Raw genomic sequence first — 18052 nt, forward strand, 5'->3', positions numbered from 1 at the left:
CAAAAGTAGATTAGAGTTAAAAACTCGACATAAAAAAATTAAGAAATTCAACCCAACTTGATATTTTTACAGTAAATTGGATATCGAATTTCTCAAAATCCTACCTAACCCACCACATAAATACCTCAAATTCATATCTCTAAATCCCTTTTTTCTTTTTTATTTATTATAGTAGTAAACTTTTAATTTATTTTTAATTTTTTTATCATACTTATTTGTTTTTACATACTTCAAGACAATTATTGATTAATGATCAATTTTAATGATAAAATATTTAATCATTATAGACTAATTTTGATACTAAATTATAAATTAAAAATGATTGATAACTAAAATAATCTCAAAATTTTATAATTAATTTTTAAAATGATAAATAAATTAGTTTTTATTATATTTAAATTTTAAATTGATTACTAACGCTAACTATTTAGATTTTAATTACCAAAATAATTAATTTTTAATTTATTTTTAATTACCAAATTAATTTTTGAATTAGTCTCTAAGCATTTTATTTTCATGAAAATAATTTTTATTTGATAATTTTCTACCCTAAATATTGTGAAAGTCTATGCAAATACATAATAATCACTAAAAGTATCTGACGTGGCTAAATATTTATAAACTAACTTAAAAACGGGTTAAAACACATTTATGTTATACTAGCGAACAACACGCATGTTCGCATTTTTTAATTTTCAAGAAATTTAAGTTAAGATTAATAACAAATATATAACTTTTAAAATAGTTGTTAAATATAAAATTAAAAAAGAAATAAGATATATAAAAAAAATTAAATAACGATTTAAGATAAAAGAGATTTCTAGAAAAATGATTAAAAGTAAATTATTTATAAAATAATTAATTTTTAAAATAACTAAGGGTAAAATAGGTATTATGAAATGTGGACACAAAAAGATAAATCCTCTTTATTATTAACTAGCATAAACACAGGCACTACCGTGCCTTTTTAAATATGTGTGATATTATATTAGTAGGTGATAATATTGTAATTTTATTAAGTTAATATATAAACTAAAATTATATTTATTAAAAGTAAAGTAAAATATATCAAAACATGTAAAAGAATAATCATTGATAAATAAAGAAGAAAAGAAGCAGAGATAGCCAATTTTATAAAAAGTTTATAAAAGTAACGGTTAATTTTTAAAAATTTAATAAATTATTATATTTAAAGGGTAAAATTGATATTTTAAAATGTGTACAAAAAAAGGAATCCCCTTTATAGATATAGAAGATAATAATAATAATGATGATTTAAGACGAAAGAGATTTGTAGAAAAATGATTAAAAGTAAATTATTTATAAAATAATTAATTTTTAAAATAACTAAGGGTAAAACGGGTATTATGAAATGTGGACACAAAAAGAGGAATCCCCTTTATAGATATAGAAGATAATAATAATAATAATAATGATTTAAGACGAAAGAGATTTGTAGAAAAATGATTAAAAGTAAATTATTTATAAAATAATTAATTTTTAAAATAACTAAGGGTAAAACGGGTATTATGAAATGTGGACACAAAAAGAGGAATCCCCTTTATAGATATAGAAGATAATAATAATAATAATGATTTAAGACGAAAGAGATTTGTAGAAAAATGATTAAAAGTAAATTATTTATAAAATAATTAATTTTTAAAATAACTAAGGGTAAAACGGGTATTATGAAATGTGGACACAAAAAGAGGAATCCCCTTTATAGATATAGATAGATTTTTAAAATAACTAAGGGTAAAACAGATATTATGAAATGTGGACACAAAAAGAGAAATCATCTTTATTATTAATTTAAGTTAAAATTAATAACAAATATATAACTTTTAAAATAGTTATTAAATATAAAATTAAAAAATAAAAAAGATGTGTAAAAAAATTAAATAACGATTTAAGATAAAAGAGATTTCTAGAAAAAATGATTAAAAGTAATTATTTATAAAATAATTAATTTTTAAAATAACTAAGTGTAAAACATATATTATAAAATGTGGATACAAAAGGAAAAATTCTCTGATAGATAAATTATAAATATATATGATAAAAAAACTAAAATAAAAATTAATACAAACCGTGATTAAATTAAAAAAATTATAAATGACACGTATTCACATAACATAGTGAGACAATACAGTTAGCCTATTAAGCACAAGTCGGTACTAAGCTAAAAGTTCAATATCATATGTTATTCTGAAAAATAAAAGTTTAGAAAAGAATAAAAATAAAAATTTATAAACTAAAAAAAGACATTTTATCTCTTTTGAAAATATCACAAATTTTAATATACAATTCAATAAAAAAAAATGGTTCCATTCGGCCTTTCCCATTTTAACAAAAATAGAAAAAGAATATTCTATATAATTAATTTTAAATATTTATTATTTTTGGTTAAAAATTATTAATTAATTAATAAAATTTTAAGAAAAATTAATTGAATCAAGGTATAAATGAAAATTTGCCTTATAATAAAAAAAGAACAAGCTATTTTTTAAAAAAGAATTTTGTAATAAAGATGAAGTGAACAATATATTTACAAACAACAAACTAAAATTTATGATATTCCTCCAATGAGATCATCTTTTATTAGATTAGTGTACTATCATTAAGAACAAAACTACTTTTTTAACTACTTATTTAAAATTTGAATCTGGTACTAATTAAATTGAAATAATTTTACCTTCACCCTCCTAATCAGAAATGTTCTTAACTGTGATTTGGGTAACAAAATGGACAAATCAAACCATAACACATTTGAAGGAATCTAAAGAAAACTATTGAGATACGTTTTTTAAATATATGTTATCAATATGACTTGGTGCTATTAATATTCCTAGTAATGGAATAATTGTTTACTAAGTTATCATGAAACATGTAATAACCATCATGTTTGTATGCAAGAAAATTAGTTATAAAACTTTATAGATTTAAGATTTTGTAATGAATTAATGGATATTCTACAACTTGTGTTTTATACAAGAGTTAGATTATTTCAAGTGTCTTTTATAACTATTTTACTTCTCTTTTTACTAACAAAAACAAACATAATTTAGACAAAGATTACATGTTGGATCCCATAGTGTAGATTTAGAACCGATTTTGATTCAAACAAGTAACTCTAAGTATTTTTATGTTAAATAAACATATTATACTAATTTACTTTTTAGAATATTCCAAACTAATTATTTTACTTCAAAGTCATTTTTAACAAAAACCAATACACAAAAAAGAATTGAACTATTGAAAAAGGTATATTTTTTTTCTAATGAACAAATAGATTAAGGTGATGGTACATACCTGAGAAATTGGAACCAAATTGATATTAATCACAGGTTCATTCAAATCAAAATCAAAATCCTTTCTCTCCTTGGCAGAGAAACCATGAAAGCCCCTTTCAGAAGAATTTGATGCTGTGGTTTCATTGATGTGATGGTGCTTCTTTTCAATGGAAGTGGACATGGTGGTGAAAATTGAAACCTAATGAACCAGATTTTTCTTTTACTATATTCTATACACAGAAAAATGTTATAGAACAATGAATATATGAACAACTTGAAACATGAATTAAGGAAATATAAAACAAATAATTAGCAACTTTTTTACACATACCACAGAGTAGGATCATCATGAAAGGAAAGTGTTTACTTTACATATGTGTTTAAGCTGTCTGAATGTGTACAAGAAGTATACAATTAAAAAAATATTTAATTTATAAAATCAATTTAGAAAATAAAATCTTTTATAATTTATTTAAATTATGACACTAACTGATGTATAAAATTTTATTGTCATGCAGAAGATTAATTGTTATTACAAAATTTTATTACTGATGGACAATGTGATTAGGGCAAAGTGGACTGTATGATTATCAAGTAGCTTAATCAAAAGCTGCAGTTTGGTTCATTTACAATAGATTTTTTTTAATGTAACTATTATAAAATATAAAAAATAAATTGAATTGAGTTTATTTATTAAATTTTATGAATAGTTAATAATTCATTTATTATTTCTCAAAATTGAATGAATTCTTCTAATAATACTTAACAATACATCCAACTTTTTATAATTATTTTTTTTAGTTTATTTATTTTTAAATATTTAAAAAAATGTATTTTTAAATTGTTTTCTTTTAAAATTATTTTTTTTTATAATTTTCTAAAACTATTATTTTAATGAGCAAATAGGATACGGAAATGAATTATATTAATTAAATACTTTAATCTATCATATTAACGAGCTATCTTATTTATTTAATTGTGAAGTGAGATTCAACATAGAGTCTATGCAGCTCAAGATTCACATTTTGCAAACATATATACATAGAGTTCATATGTATGACATGGAATTTGTTAATTTCATACCAAATTTATGGTTTAAATACTTTTTTTGTAGATAGAAGTGATTATCATTTGTATAATTTATTTATTTTTTAATAAAGAAAACTTGAAATCAAGCAATAAGTTATTTCAAGATCTCTTCACCTAATGATGAGAACCCTAGAAAATAGTTGTACTCGTTGTACTTGAAATCAAGCAATAACTTGTGATTCTCTTTGTTGTTTTTTTATGTTTATATGTGTATGAGAGTAAACTCCTCATTTTATTGGGGTCCGATATAGTGAATCTTATATTTATGTAATTTTTCTTTGTAATAGAAATTTGTAGTGCGACTCTTACATCCTTTCTATGTTCATAATACATGTTTGGTTATCTATATTTTTTATTGCATCTGGATAAATTAAAATATTAAGATGAATAAATTAAAATAATATATTTTAATAAAGTGTATTTATAAAAAATATTTTAATACAAAAATTTAAAATTAATAATTACATTTTTCAACTTTACTTCTTTATAAAATTTTTGGTTCAAATGGCAGCGGCGAACAACATTAACGTGAGTTAACTTCAATTTAAAAATCAGAATTTAATGGATAACATAATTGTAATATGACCAATATCACTTTCAAATCTTTACGCAAGAGAGGGGATAGAAAAATAAAGTAATCTTGTTATTTCTTCCTTTCTTCTCTCTCAAATCTATTGAAGTAAACAAGTGAATTACCTTACAACTAGTCTTTTTTTTATTCACGTGAATGGTATATCCTGAAGTGAACATACCCTTATGTATTGTCATGTATTTTGTGATGTGTTTCCATGTAAGTTTAATATAATTTGTAAGAATTATAAATGGACTGTCCAATAATAATAATAATAATAATAATAATAATAATAATAATAATAATAATTATTATTATTATATATAATATTTAAAGGATGAAACTCTCGTAGTATTTAGTTTTCCATTAAAGTAAAGAGATTTTACATTAGCTTGTGTGTTTAAGACATACATAAGACTATTTGTTAACTCTCTTCAACGATGTAAGTTGAAATGGTAAATTTCTTTGTCCAATATTTTTTATCTATCTAGTTTTTAAATAAGGTCATGTAGACATTACAGGAATTTTGACTATTGACATTACAAAATTCATTAATCATTTTATCATCACAAGAAAAAAATATAACGATACAAAACATAAAGATCACACCAAATCTATTTCATCATCATAGTTTTAATGGTTCAATTTGGAACCAAAATAACTTTGATTCACATTCTTGAATTTTGGTTTACACATTTAAAAAATTGATTACTCTCCATTCTTAACCGTCCATTTTTAACATTTCTGATGATGCCACTATCCAATTAGCTAATTTATTTCTAGTTGGATAGTGAATTTATATTATTATACTTTATTTTTAACGTATTTAATAACTTATTTAATATTAACTTTGTTTAATGTTATTTATTAACTTTATTAAATAATTAAATTTTTTTAATTAAATTTTTTAACTTGTAAAAACTAAATAATAAATGTATTGTATACTTATGCAAATTTATTACGTGATCGTATAGGTTAAAAATTGAATGTTAAGATGTCAGAAATATAAATGTAAATTCTTTTAAGTTAACCAAAATTAAAACTATAAAATAATAATAATAATAATAATAATGGTGTTATTTTTTAAATGTACGAATGAAAATGAACAACCAAAATTATGAGAAACAAATAATCGACTTATTAAATTACATAGAGGAAAAAATGTCTAATTAAGTTAATCTTATCAAACAAAATCTCAAGTCCAAATTAAATATATGAAATTTTGATTTTGATTCATTAATTGCATTATAGTACAGATTGAGTGTAAGTAAACTCTCAAATTCAAAATGGAAAAAAAAAATAGTTGGAAATGAAGATTTTATTAAAAGTGATTAATAATTTTTTATATATGATAGTTAAGGAATTTGGTGGATATTTAAAATTTATAACGGTGGTGAAAATAAAAGATGAAATTTTAATTTATGAAATCATTTTATTATACTATTGTGAGATAAAAGGTAATTAATAAAATATATTAAATAATCCTTAATTATTAGGCTTCTATGTCTACTTCCAATCGGTTCTTTATTTATCAAGTTATATTTGTTTCCTCTTATTCTAAATTGAATTTTTTTTTTTATGTTTGAAAAATATCTATTGAGAAAGATAACCGTGCTATAAATTTCCCGTAATCTAAACTAAAATCCATCATGAAACTACATGCAAAATAAAAGTAATCATTGAAATTGAATGGCACAATTTTTTAAAAATGGTACAGTTGTTAAAGTGGAAGTTTTTTCCTGATCTTAGATGGAAACCAATATTTTCCCAACAATTTTGTGAGCAATTAAATCAATTTGTTTCATACACTGTTGTAAAATTAACAAGATATAGTATAATATCTGCATTATTTGATTTCATAAAATTAATTTATAAAATAAAATTTGTACTTTATATATATATATATATTATAAAATTATCTTATTTTTTATTAATATGAAATTTTCAACCATATCGATTTAAGTAACCTTAAAAATGTCTTATAGCACTCACTCGTACATAATAAACCATACACATATCAAGCTTACGAAAAATAAAACCCAATAAATAAAAGTGACCTTAATTTCTTATATTTCATTTTTCACACCACTTTAGAGCAAGCGGCAACTGGTTGAACTTAGTTTTCTATTTATAAGATTTGGAAGGTTATTATTTGGATAATTATGATGAGAAATAAAATATCAAAAACAAATTTTATATATTTGTATTGGTGTTTCTGTCAAAAAATTTGTATCCAATCAGTTTTGAAGTAATCCAGGATTATAAAATAACATAGATAAACATAGTGTAGGACACTCAAGTGTCCCAGAAAAAGTTACAATTATTTTAAATGAAAAAATAAAGTTTTTTTTTTTATTATTATTGCTTCTTCTATCACCGACTCTGATCGATTTTCCTTTCTAGGTTTTCGCAAGTTACATCTTTCTTTAGTATATTGAGAAGGAAATAATATCCTGGCGACATTTTTTAGCTGTGTATAGAAAAAGGAAAAAGATGTTTTAAAAACTTTTATTTGACAAAATTTTAACAATGTTCACACTGCTGCACTCAATTAGATCTAATATCTTTTTAAAATAAGGCTTAATTACTGTTTTAGTCCTCTTATTTGTTAGCAAATTTTAAAATGGTTATTCTATTATTTAGAGTCTCAATTTAGTCTTCAAGTTTTCAAAAGTGACTCAATTTAGTTCTCAAAGTTAACAGCGTCAAAAATCAATAACAGAACAGTGACATGGCTGTTTTACTCTGGTTGACTTCGAATTACGTGGCCCGTTAGAATTATGTGGAAGGTGAATTGGGGGAAATGAAATTAGGGTTAGTATATTGGAATTGGGATCAGAGGTGAAATAATTTGTCGCTTCTTTGCATTGGTGTGAGGAATTGGGAGCAACACAAATTTCGTTCTTGGGTTTATCATCTGTAATCGCCATCGTGGAGCATATTTCAGGTGAGTTGTTCTTCGAAATTCCATTCTTGCGTTTTAGGGCTTTGTGTATTTTGGGTATAGGGTTTTCAGTTGGTGGGTTTGGGTATAGGGTTTTGATTTGCACACTTGATTGTCGGTTTTTAGTGAAGCTTTGTTTAATTTTTTCGATGTTTCGGTGTTGTCCCACCACTTTGACATTAATGTGTAGTTTGTGGTCCCCCTTTAACGGGGTTTGTGTTTCCTGTCGGTTTGTCGGTGGTATATGTTGTAATAAATGTATATTGGTATGTGTATCTGGTAATTTCACAGGTTTATGATGGAAGATGACAAGTTTAAAGTGGTTATTCACCATGGATGATATTTCGTGAATGAGGGGGAATCAAGTACGTTAATGGCCATAGAAGCGAATTATGGTGTGATGAAGACATGTGGTCTTACTTCGAGGTGCTTTCCATATTGAGAGAAATGGGTTATATTAATGTCAAGGATCTGTGTTATTCAGTATGAGGTTGTCCAGTGTTGGAGGAAAGGTTGCGTCAATTTGTTGATGATGTTGGTGCACTGCATATGGTCCAAATTGCGAAGCAGCGTGGTGAAGTCCATATGTATGTCATTCACTCAGTATGTGTAGCAGAGGAGGTACCACTACAAAAATAATTGTTTTTAGCGGGGGTTATATATGGTGTTTCTGGGGGTTTTAACCCCCACTAATGGTTTTACCAGGGGTTTGAGATTCCCCTGGAAGTGCAAGCGTGGCTAACGGATTACCGGAGGTTTTTAGCAACCCCTGGAAGTAGCGCAATTTACTGGGGGTTTCGAAAACCCCCATTAATACTTGGGGTTTCGAAAACCCCCGTTAATGCTTGGGGTTCTAAAAACCCCCATTAATGCCTGGGGTTCTGAAAACCCCCAGTAATGCATGAGGTTCCAAAAACCCCCAGTAATGCATGGGGTTTACAAAAACTCCAGTAATGCTTGGGGTTCCAAAAACCCCCATTAATTCCTTGAAAACCCCTGTTAATACCAAAAAGTTAGTGCTCATATTATTATGACATTGCTATAATGCTAAAGTTGTACTTTCCTGATAATTGATTTGTTTAATTAATTATTTGAGTACGAAAAGAACCTTATTTTATAAAATTTCCTATTTATTACTTAATATTTTGGTATCAATCAATACAAATAAGCAAAACTTTCAATGCCACTTCAAAATAAGCAATCAATACAAATATTCATTCAAATGGTACCAATACAAATATTCATTCAAATGGTACCAATAGAACTAGCAGTCATAATGCTCTTAACATAATAAGTGTTGGAGAGGTAGCATTTGAATGACAATGACATAATAAGCAATGCACTATCTACCTATAATAAAACCAAAATTAACCAAAAGTTTCCTAGAAGCATATTTGTTGACAAATTTCAAAAGTAAACGAAAAATATCATCTAATGCGGTGTTGGATGTTGATCATTTGTTTCTTCGTTAGGAACACTTCTTTGATCAGATACCTAACATATGAAAAATAATGATAATTAATAACTTTCCAAATAATAATATCAAACATATATTAATTTAATCAATTTTTAAATATTACCGTTGGTGCATGATGCACAGTAAAATCACGAGGCAACTCTCCTTGATAATTTTGTACCAAAAAATTAACCATTGCCTTCATTTCACTGATATAGTTGTGTAAAAAGCTAATTCTAGCTCTCAGTGGTTTGTATCTCTTATTTTAGAGATCCCATTGGAACCTTACTGAGGCCAAAAACTTAGTTTTAAATGTTTTAGAGAACTAGAAGCTTCATTTTAAAAATGTAATTTTTGCCCTCCTTATTGCTTGACTACAGGGAACATAGTTTGTCTACTATTTAGGTCTTACTAGGTCACTGTTTTAAATTTTGAAAGAAAGTCAGTGTTCAAAATATTATATGCCAATACACTTGCTATCAATTTAATGTTTTAGTCACTTTGATTTATAACCTACTTTTGCACCAACCTCTGACCTGTATATTCCATCCATAAAAAAGTAGCCTAGATTCTCAGTTAGGAGTTAATAAAATCTAAATGACATAGAAAGCAGGTTTTAGTTTGGTGTGTGAGAATCAATTCAATTTAGTACAGGAGATCTAATTGATGTAACTCAAATAAATGTTTTTAATTGGGAAAATAAAATAAAAGCTTAAGTATTTTCCTTCCATGTTTATATTTAGTTTATACTATGAATGTGAATTTTTATTTAAGTAGTCAAGTTTATAGAATGTTACCTAGCATCATTCTTATATTTAGGGGGGCATATTAGGGAAAAAAATCTCAATTTAATATTTCTGGAGGAATAATTGTTAACTTTTTAGAATGGAAATGCTACTCCCCCACCCTCACATACACTTTAAAGAGTAGAGTTTCCGCGGTCCTTTATTATGGTACTGTACCTCTATCAGAATTCATGGGCTAGCAATGTTATTGTACCAGTTACAGTGAATTTATCGAAGTGCTTTTAATTTTAGGCAAGTAAACTCATAAACTCATAAGCAGTCTCAAACTAAGCAATGATAGTATCTAAAATGGAGTCATGGGATCTTAGTGATAGAATTTCATATTAAAGTACTTTTTTAAATTTTTTTAGAAACAACTTAATGTTTAGAAGGAATGAAAATAAGTTTTCATTTTCAATTGAGCTGATTATAACTTTCATAAAAACGAATTAAATTTTTTAAATGGTACCATACTTTATTCCTTCAGTCATTTTCCTTCATATTTAGAACACAATCACCTAAAAAAACAAATTGTGTGCCAACTTCTTTGCAAAAATTATTCTCCATAATGTGCACCATAGATGAACAACTGAGATAATAATAGAAGAAGGAGGTTTTCAAGGGCAATATATAAGAAGTAGGAAAAGAACTGTAGTACACAGCATCTGCAGTAGGAAACAGAAAGGAAAATTATTTTTTCACAAACAGAACATGCAGACATGATTCTAAGTTGAAACCTTAAAGAAGAGAAATTGGAGTGCTCTCTTACATGTTAGTTGCTACATGCTTATTAATATCTGCTTTGGATATTCATTTCTTTCATTTGGTAATGATTCGTAACTTAAATATAAATATAGATGTTCAGAAGTATTTTTATTTTATGTCAATATAAATATTTAAAGATAGTAGACCCTTGAAGGCCTCAGTAGCAAGCTGCAGGTGTATTAAGGAAGTGACATAATTACCTAAATGAGATTGATGATGAGCTGCAGGTGTAACTACATGTCCCCATGTAGAAGATTTATTGGTTGACATTTTCTTCTTGGTTGATATTTTCTTCATCTTCCGGTGGTCTACAAATAAGATAAACACATCAAATTAAACAATGAAGGATAATAGTTTAAGATGAATTAGTAAAATAGTATTGAATATTTTATAAAGAAACTTTATCAAACAGAGGTCTGCTATAATTTTCTTTTGCATAATTTTTATACTGTGTAATATTATGCTTCCTGCATATAATTCACAGAATTTTGAATTTGTAAATTTAATTAATATTTAAAAGAAGACATAGAATATTCCATTATAAGCAAAAATAAATTTTTTTCGGCATGTGAAATATCAGCAAGCTCTTCAATGCATTTCAGATTCTCACTATTACTGTAAGCTGGAGCTGAAATCCTGAAACATAGCATAAACCTCTGTTACACTTTCACATCATAAACCTTGCAAGTATGTGAGTTAAATATTAAAAGTGATGTGAAATAATAAAAGTGATGTCAATATTTTTTTTCTATAAATAACATATGAAATATTTTCCATGAAAATTATATAATAAACTATAATATAGCCTTCACCTTCTATAAGACGTTTCTTAACTTTCATAGTGCATAGAATAAATAAATATATAATTTAGTTGAAGGACTGATCATAACTTATAAAAATAATTTAAAGAGGAGAAATATATTTAACTTTAATTTTAAATATTCTAAATCTATTTAGAGTACAACATTTATTAAATCCTTACTTTTATCATTTAATCTTTTACTATATGAATCATTTTAACTTATTTATTGAAAATTAATAAATAACTTCTTTTGTCCCCACATGCCTTATTTGTCATATTGAAGTTAATTAATCATCAGAAAATTAACCATATTAACATATCATATTATATTAATATGTAATAGGCACACAAAAAATAGAAGTGAATAAATGACATGATGTTATATATAAAAAAAATCCTACTTTATGTCTTTATATATATTTTCTGTCTTTTTTTAATTTTCTGTTTTTGTCACCATACCTAAAATGAACACCCAATTAATTCTAAAAATGTTTATAAAGAAATCTGTTGTAACTTACAATAACCCGCAATGTAACATTGTTATTAATTATGTAATAATACAACCTAATCTTTTATGACTTTGAAATTATAGTGCAATTACAAAACATTCACTTTAACATAAATGGAAACTTGTTTGTCTTAACATTGTTTGATTCATATAATACAAGACTGCAAAACTTTTGTGCAATGTTGTCTTCAAATGACAGTATGCAATATCTATGTAATTGAACTTAGTTTTTCAAAGAATTTCTACTCGAGTGATATTCCAAGATGCTTAAAGAATTTGACAGTAATGTCTAAAAAGATCATCAACAGGGGTCCAATTCTAAATCAGATATATTGCTCTATCAATCTTACTTACCATGAACCTTATCATTCTTTTCCATCCAAGTATGATATACACTTAACATAACATGTATGTGGAAAGGTGTGGAACTGTGGTTTTCGGATCCAGAGTTACAACTTAAAGAGCATTGATCTTTCGAGTAATAATTTAACAGGTGAAATACCAAAAGAGATTGGATATTTGGCTGGCCTGGTTTCTCTAAATTTATCCCAAAATTATCTTAGCGGAGAAATTCATTTAGAGATAGGAAATTTAAGTTCACTGGAGTCCTTGGACTTATCAAGAAATCGTATCAGTGGGGGAATTCCTTTTTCTCTTTCTCAAATTGATGATCTAGGCAAATTAGATTTATCACACAACTCTCTTTCAGGGAGAATCCCACGAGAAAGGCATTTTGAAACCTTTGAAGGCTATAGTTTTGAAGGAAACAGAGATCTTTGTGGTGAACAATTGAACAAAAGTTGTCCTGGAGATAGAGATCAAATGACAGTAAAGTTCCCAGAAGTTGAAACAATCAATGGTGATGAAGACAATGTCTTTTATGAGGCATTATACATGAGCATGGGGATAGGATTCTTTACGGGATTTTGGGGCTTATTAGGGCCTATACTACTTTGGCATTCTTGGAGAAAGGATTACATGAGATTTGTGAACAGACTGATAAATTATATATGTGAATGGTCCACACTTTAGGAACATATGTACTTTAGGAGCGATCCTTTTTAGTTCATATGTTCGTTTCAGGATCTCTGAGAACCTTTTTCTATGGTCCACACTTCTCTTATACCATAGTTACTAAATTCTACTCAAATGCAATGATTACTATAATTTTTCTAAACAGTTTTCGGTTTACTCTCGAATTCACAAAAATTTGAGAAACTTGATTAGTACCATTGGAAAACATGGTTAACAAAAAACCTTAGTCTTTAAGCATATAATCAGATAAGAACAAAATCTAAGAGTACAAAATCAGAGATGAAGCTGCAAAGAGCAAAGAGGAGCACCTGAACAGAACTAGGGATCACACTGTTACAATGGCTACAGTGGTTGTGGAATCACACTCCGATTGCGGTGGCTATGGCACTGCCAGAGCTACTACTTGATGGTGGGAAAATAATCAGTGACTTAGGGCATGAGTAAGAGAGATGAAATTGAAAGAGGAAAACGAAATCGAAAGCAACGACACAAGAAAATGAAATCAAAAGCAATGATGTAGGGAATGAAATCGAAATTGAAATGAGACGAAATAGAAAATAGGAGATGAAATCGAAAGAGAAAGAGCAATAAAAAAGTAAGGAGATGAAATTGAAAGCAAGATAACGATCTTCATTACCTTAAACTTCAACCAAAAATGGTGAAGCCACGGTGGAGGCACGGTGGAGGCTCAGTGGAGACATAGTGGAGGCACGCACGAGAAGGGCTTATTTTATGACTACTAGGGTAAAACAAAGAGAAAGAAAGAGAGGAGGAAAGGGTAACGGGTCAAGTAATTAAAAATTACGAAAAAAGGAGAAAAATAAAGAGACATTCCCTGGGTTTCTTAAAAAAACCCTGGTAGTTAAAAGGGGTTTTTAAAACCTCCGCAATGTGTATATTTTATTGGAGGTTATGATAACCCCAAGTAATAAACCCCAATTAAAATGTTATATTTTTGTAGTGTACATATGTTGGAATATTATCCAGCTGAGGATAATGGTGAAGACAATACTGGTGTGGAGAATGACACTGAGGCTGAACCCGTAGAGGAAGTGCAATGTACTGATGCAGAACAAGTTGAACCCGCAATTGGTGAGGCTGAGGTGCAGTGCGAGGCACAAGTAGTAGTAATAGTGTGAGGCAACAGAACATGTGCAGTGTGAGGCAACAGAACAGGTGCAGCCTGAAACTGTTGAGGTTGAGGTTGAAATTCAGAATGTTGGTGAATCCCAGGCACAACCTCAGAGTGGTGTGTCGCAGGTCCTACCTCAAACACAAAATGTGGAAGAGGTTCAGATTGAAGATGGTTCCTCCACTGATTCCATACATGAAGAAAATGATGGTTTGTATGATGTGGATATAGATTGTGACCCAGGGATGGGTGGGTCAGATTGGACTTCCTATGGACAGAGGAAAAGAAGTAATAAGGCTAAGAATAATGTAGAAATCAACAAACATGCTAGGGGACTATCTAATGATGAATGGGAATCTGATGAGTTGTTGAGTTTGGTAGGCACTGATTCTGATAGTGAGGAGGAAGACACTTGTGGAAAGTTTGCCACATTTTCTATGCCCAAAAGTATGGCTGACTATGAACGGGAAGTGGGTACATATTTTGTAAGTAAAGAAGAATTTATAGAAGCCATTAGAACATATGGGTTGCAAAACGGGAGGAACTTGAAAATTGGGAAAAATGACAAAAAAAGAGTAAGGGTGACCTGTTTGGGTTCAAAAGGAAAATGTGGTTGGATTGCATATTGTGCATATATACCTGTTATTCAGACTTGGCAATTAAGAAAGATAGTTGATAAACATACTTGTTGTAGAGAGTTTAACAACAAGCTAATGAATGCAAAGTGGTTAAGTGGAAGAATAGAAAACATTGTGAGAGAAAATCCTACTGTGAAGGCTGTGCACATTCGTGAAAAGGGCTTAAGAAAGTGGAACGTTTCTATATCTCGTGCAATGTCTTTTCGAGCAAGATCATTGGCTTCAAACAAGATTGATGGGTCATTTACAAATCAATACAAACGTATCTATGATTATGCTCATGAGCTGCGCAGATCAAATCCTGATTCAACAATCAAATTAAAGGTTGAAGATCATGATGGTGCAAAGATATTCCAAAGATTTTATGTTTGTTTAAAAACATGTAAGGACAACTTTGTATCGTGTAGGTCTATAATAGGATTAGATGGAAGTTTTTTAAAGGGGAGGTTTGGTGGTGAGTTATTGACAGCTGTGGCACGAGATGCAAATGATCAGATGTTGCCATTAGCATACGCAGTTGTGGAGGTTGAAAATAAGGACATGTGGTCGTGGTTCTTAGACCTTCTAATTGATGATCTTGGTGGGGTTGAATGTTGTGCCTCATGCACCTTTATATCAGACCAGCAAAAGGTAATTCATTGTGTTAAATATGTGTACTAGCAGCTCTTTTCAGAATCTAAAGTATTTATTTTTATAGGGTCTCCTGCCAGCTTTGAATGAACTCATCCCAGGAGTTGATCAAAGGTTTTGTATGCGCCACCTGTATGAGAATTTCAGGAAGAAATTTCCAGGGAAAATGCTCAAACGCTTAATGTGGAGGGCTGCTTACTGCACATATCCACAAGCATGGGAAAAGGTTATGTTAGAGCTTAAAGAAGTTAACGAGGAGACATTCAAACATTTAATAGCTATTCCTCCAAGGCAAGTTCCTCCACTGATTACTTAGCTTTTTATATACCACAATATGTTGACATAATGTAAACGGCCAAGATGTCTGGGAAATCACTCCCTTCCTTGATGTGCTGCCTCCACTAAAGCGCATATTGCCTGGACGACCTAAGAAGAAAAGAAGATTACAAGCATCTGAGATGAAGAAAGATGACACCCAAGTTAGAAGAGGGGGGATAAGGAAGAAATGCTCAACATGTAAGCAACTTGGACACAACAAAACAACTTGCCCACAAGCTCCACCATCTCCACCAACTCCACCACCAACAACTACTTCTGATGAACAATTTGTGCCTCCAAACCAGGGACCAACTACTGATGAAGGTCAAAACATTTCCAGTCAACAAATTGTGCCTCCAAACCAGGGACAACCTGCTGATGAAGGTCAAAATATTTGCAGTCAACAATCTGTGACTCCATCCCATCCTTCTACTTCTGCTCAATATGTGCCTCCAACCCAGCCACCTATTTCTGCTCAATCTGTCCCTAGAACCCAAACATCCATTTCTGATGTAGGTGGAAATGTGCCACCAGCCGTTAATTGTACACAAGGTTCAACTTCAACTCATGCAAAGACTACCCAAGAGTCAATTCCACCACTTACAACACATCCCACTGCAACACCAATTCCACCAATTCCACCATCACGTGGCAGACCCAATATAAGGCCAAAGCTTCAGCATAGGCGAGGTCGTGTTTGGAAACCATGAAAATATGATGTTATATGTATTTTGTATTTTGTTACTGGACAACAGATAAGCTGAATTTGATGTTCTATGTATGTTGGACAAATCTGAATCATGAAACAACACTATGTATTTTGGAGAAACTATGATGTACTATTTTGGAGAAACTTATTGTGGTTGATATAAATATATCTTAAGTTTCCTTGTTTAATTCAAATCTTTTTCTGTGTGATTATTTTCCACTGTGTAATAGCCAACAAAACATATAAATGAACATATACATAAATAAAAGGCAAATCACAGAATTCATTAATTTTGGAACTTTATATATCATAGCAAAACCAAATACAACTTTGGTGCAGTATACAACATCGCACCATACCAGAACAAAACATACTACAAACAACCCCTTCACAACAATTTAGGGGCTTTTGATCACTACTGAAACTAAGAATACATTGAATACAACAAGAACACAAACAATTCCTATTAACCTCTTTATCCATTTCTCATACAACTTATTACTTTTCTCTAAACTAACAATCTTTCTCCTCTGTCTGATGATAACACCATCTCTATCATCAACATCATCTTCTCCACACCACTTGAAATAATTACAGCCAACAGAACCTTCATTTCCCCTCTGTTCATCAAATCAAGCACAACAAAAATTACATTATTCACAATCACGAATTACAAATAATCGAAAAATAAAACTCAACAAGCTAACCTTGAAATTTGGACAACCCCATAATTTCTTCCCAGCATTCCTACTTGTTCTGGCAGTTCTCATTACAGCAACCTCTCCACATTGACAAATGGGAGACACACCCAACCCCTTCCACCCACCACCAAGAGAAGACACACCACAAATTTCATTATGTGAACATGAGCAAGACTTACAAGAGTTGGCTTCGGACATCTCTGTTAACAACAAAATCTGGGGCCAAATTAATTACAACAATGTTCTGCAGGACCGTAGCGGAGGAGATGAACGAATGCACCATAGCTGATAAAAATTTAGGGTTTCATGATTCCCATTTCTAAACAAAGTTAAACATCTTCAACATATGTCACGTCAATTACTCTTGCATTTTGAAAACGTTCACACGTATCAGTACAATTGTGCCACCTCACTACTGTTTGAACGGCGTTTGTTTAAATTAAATGGTGAGGACTAAATTTAGTCACTTTTGAAAACTTGAGGACTAAATTGAGACTCTGAATAATAGAAGGACCATTTTGAAATTTGCTAACAAATAAGAGGATTAAAACAGTAATTAAGCCTTAAAATAATTTGGAAAATGAGGTTTGAACAAAAAAAAAAACTTTTTGATAAACTTGACAAATTTTTTATAAATAGAATTAAAATAGAATAACTTTTTTTATTTTTTAATCAA

Source organism: Vigna unguiculata, chromosome 7, assembly GCF_037176805.1.
Source record: "Vigna unguiculata cultivar grain cowpea cultivar isolate G323 ecotype 2 chromosome 7, ASM3717680v1, whole genome shotgun sequence".
Taxonomy (NCBI): Eukaryota; Viridiplantae; Streptophyta; class Magnoliopsida; order Fabales; family Fabaceae; genus Vigna; species Vigna unguiculata.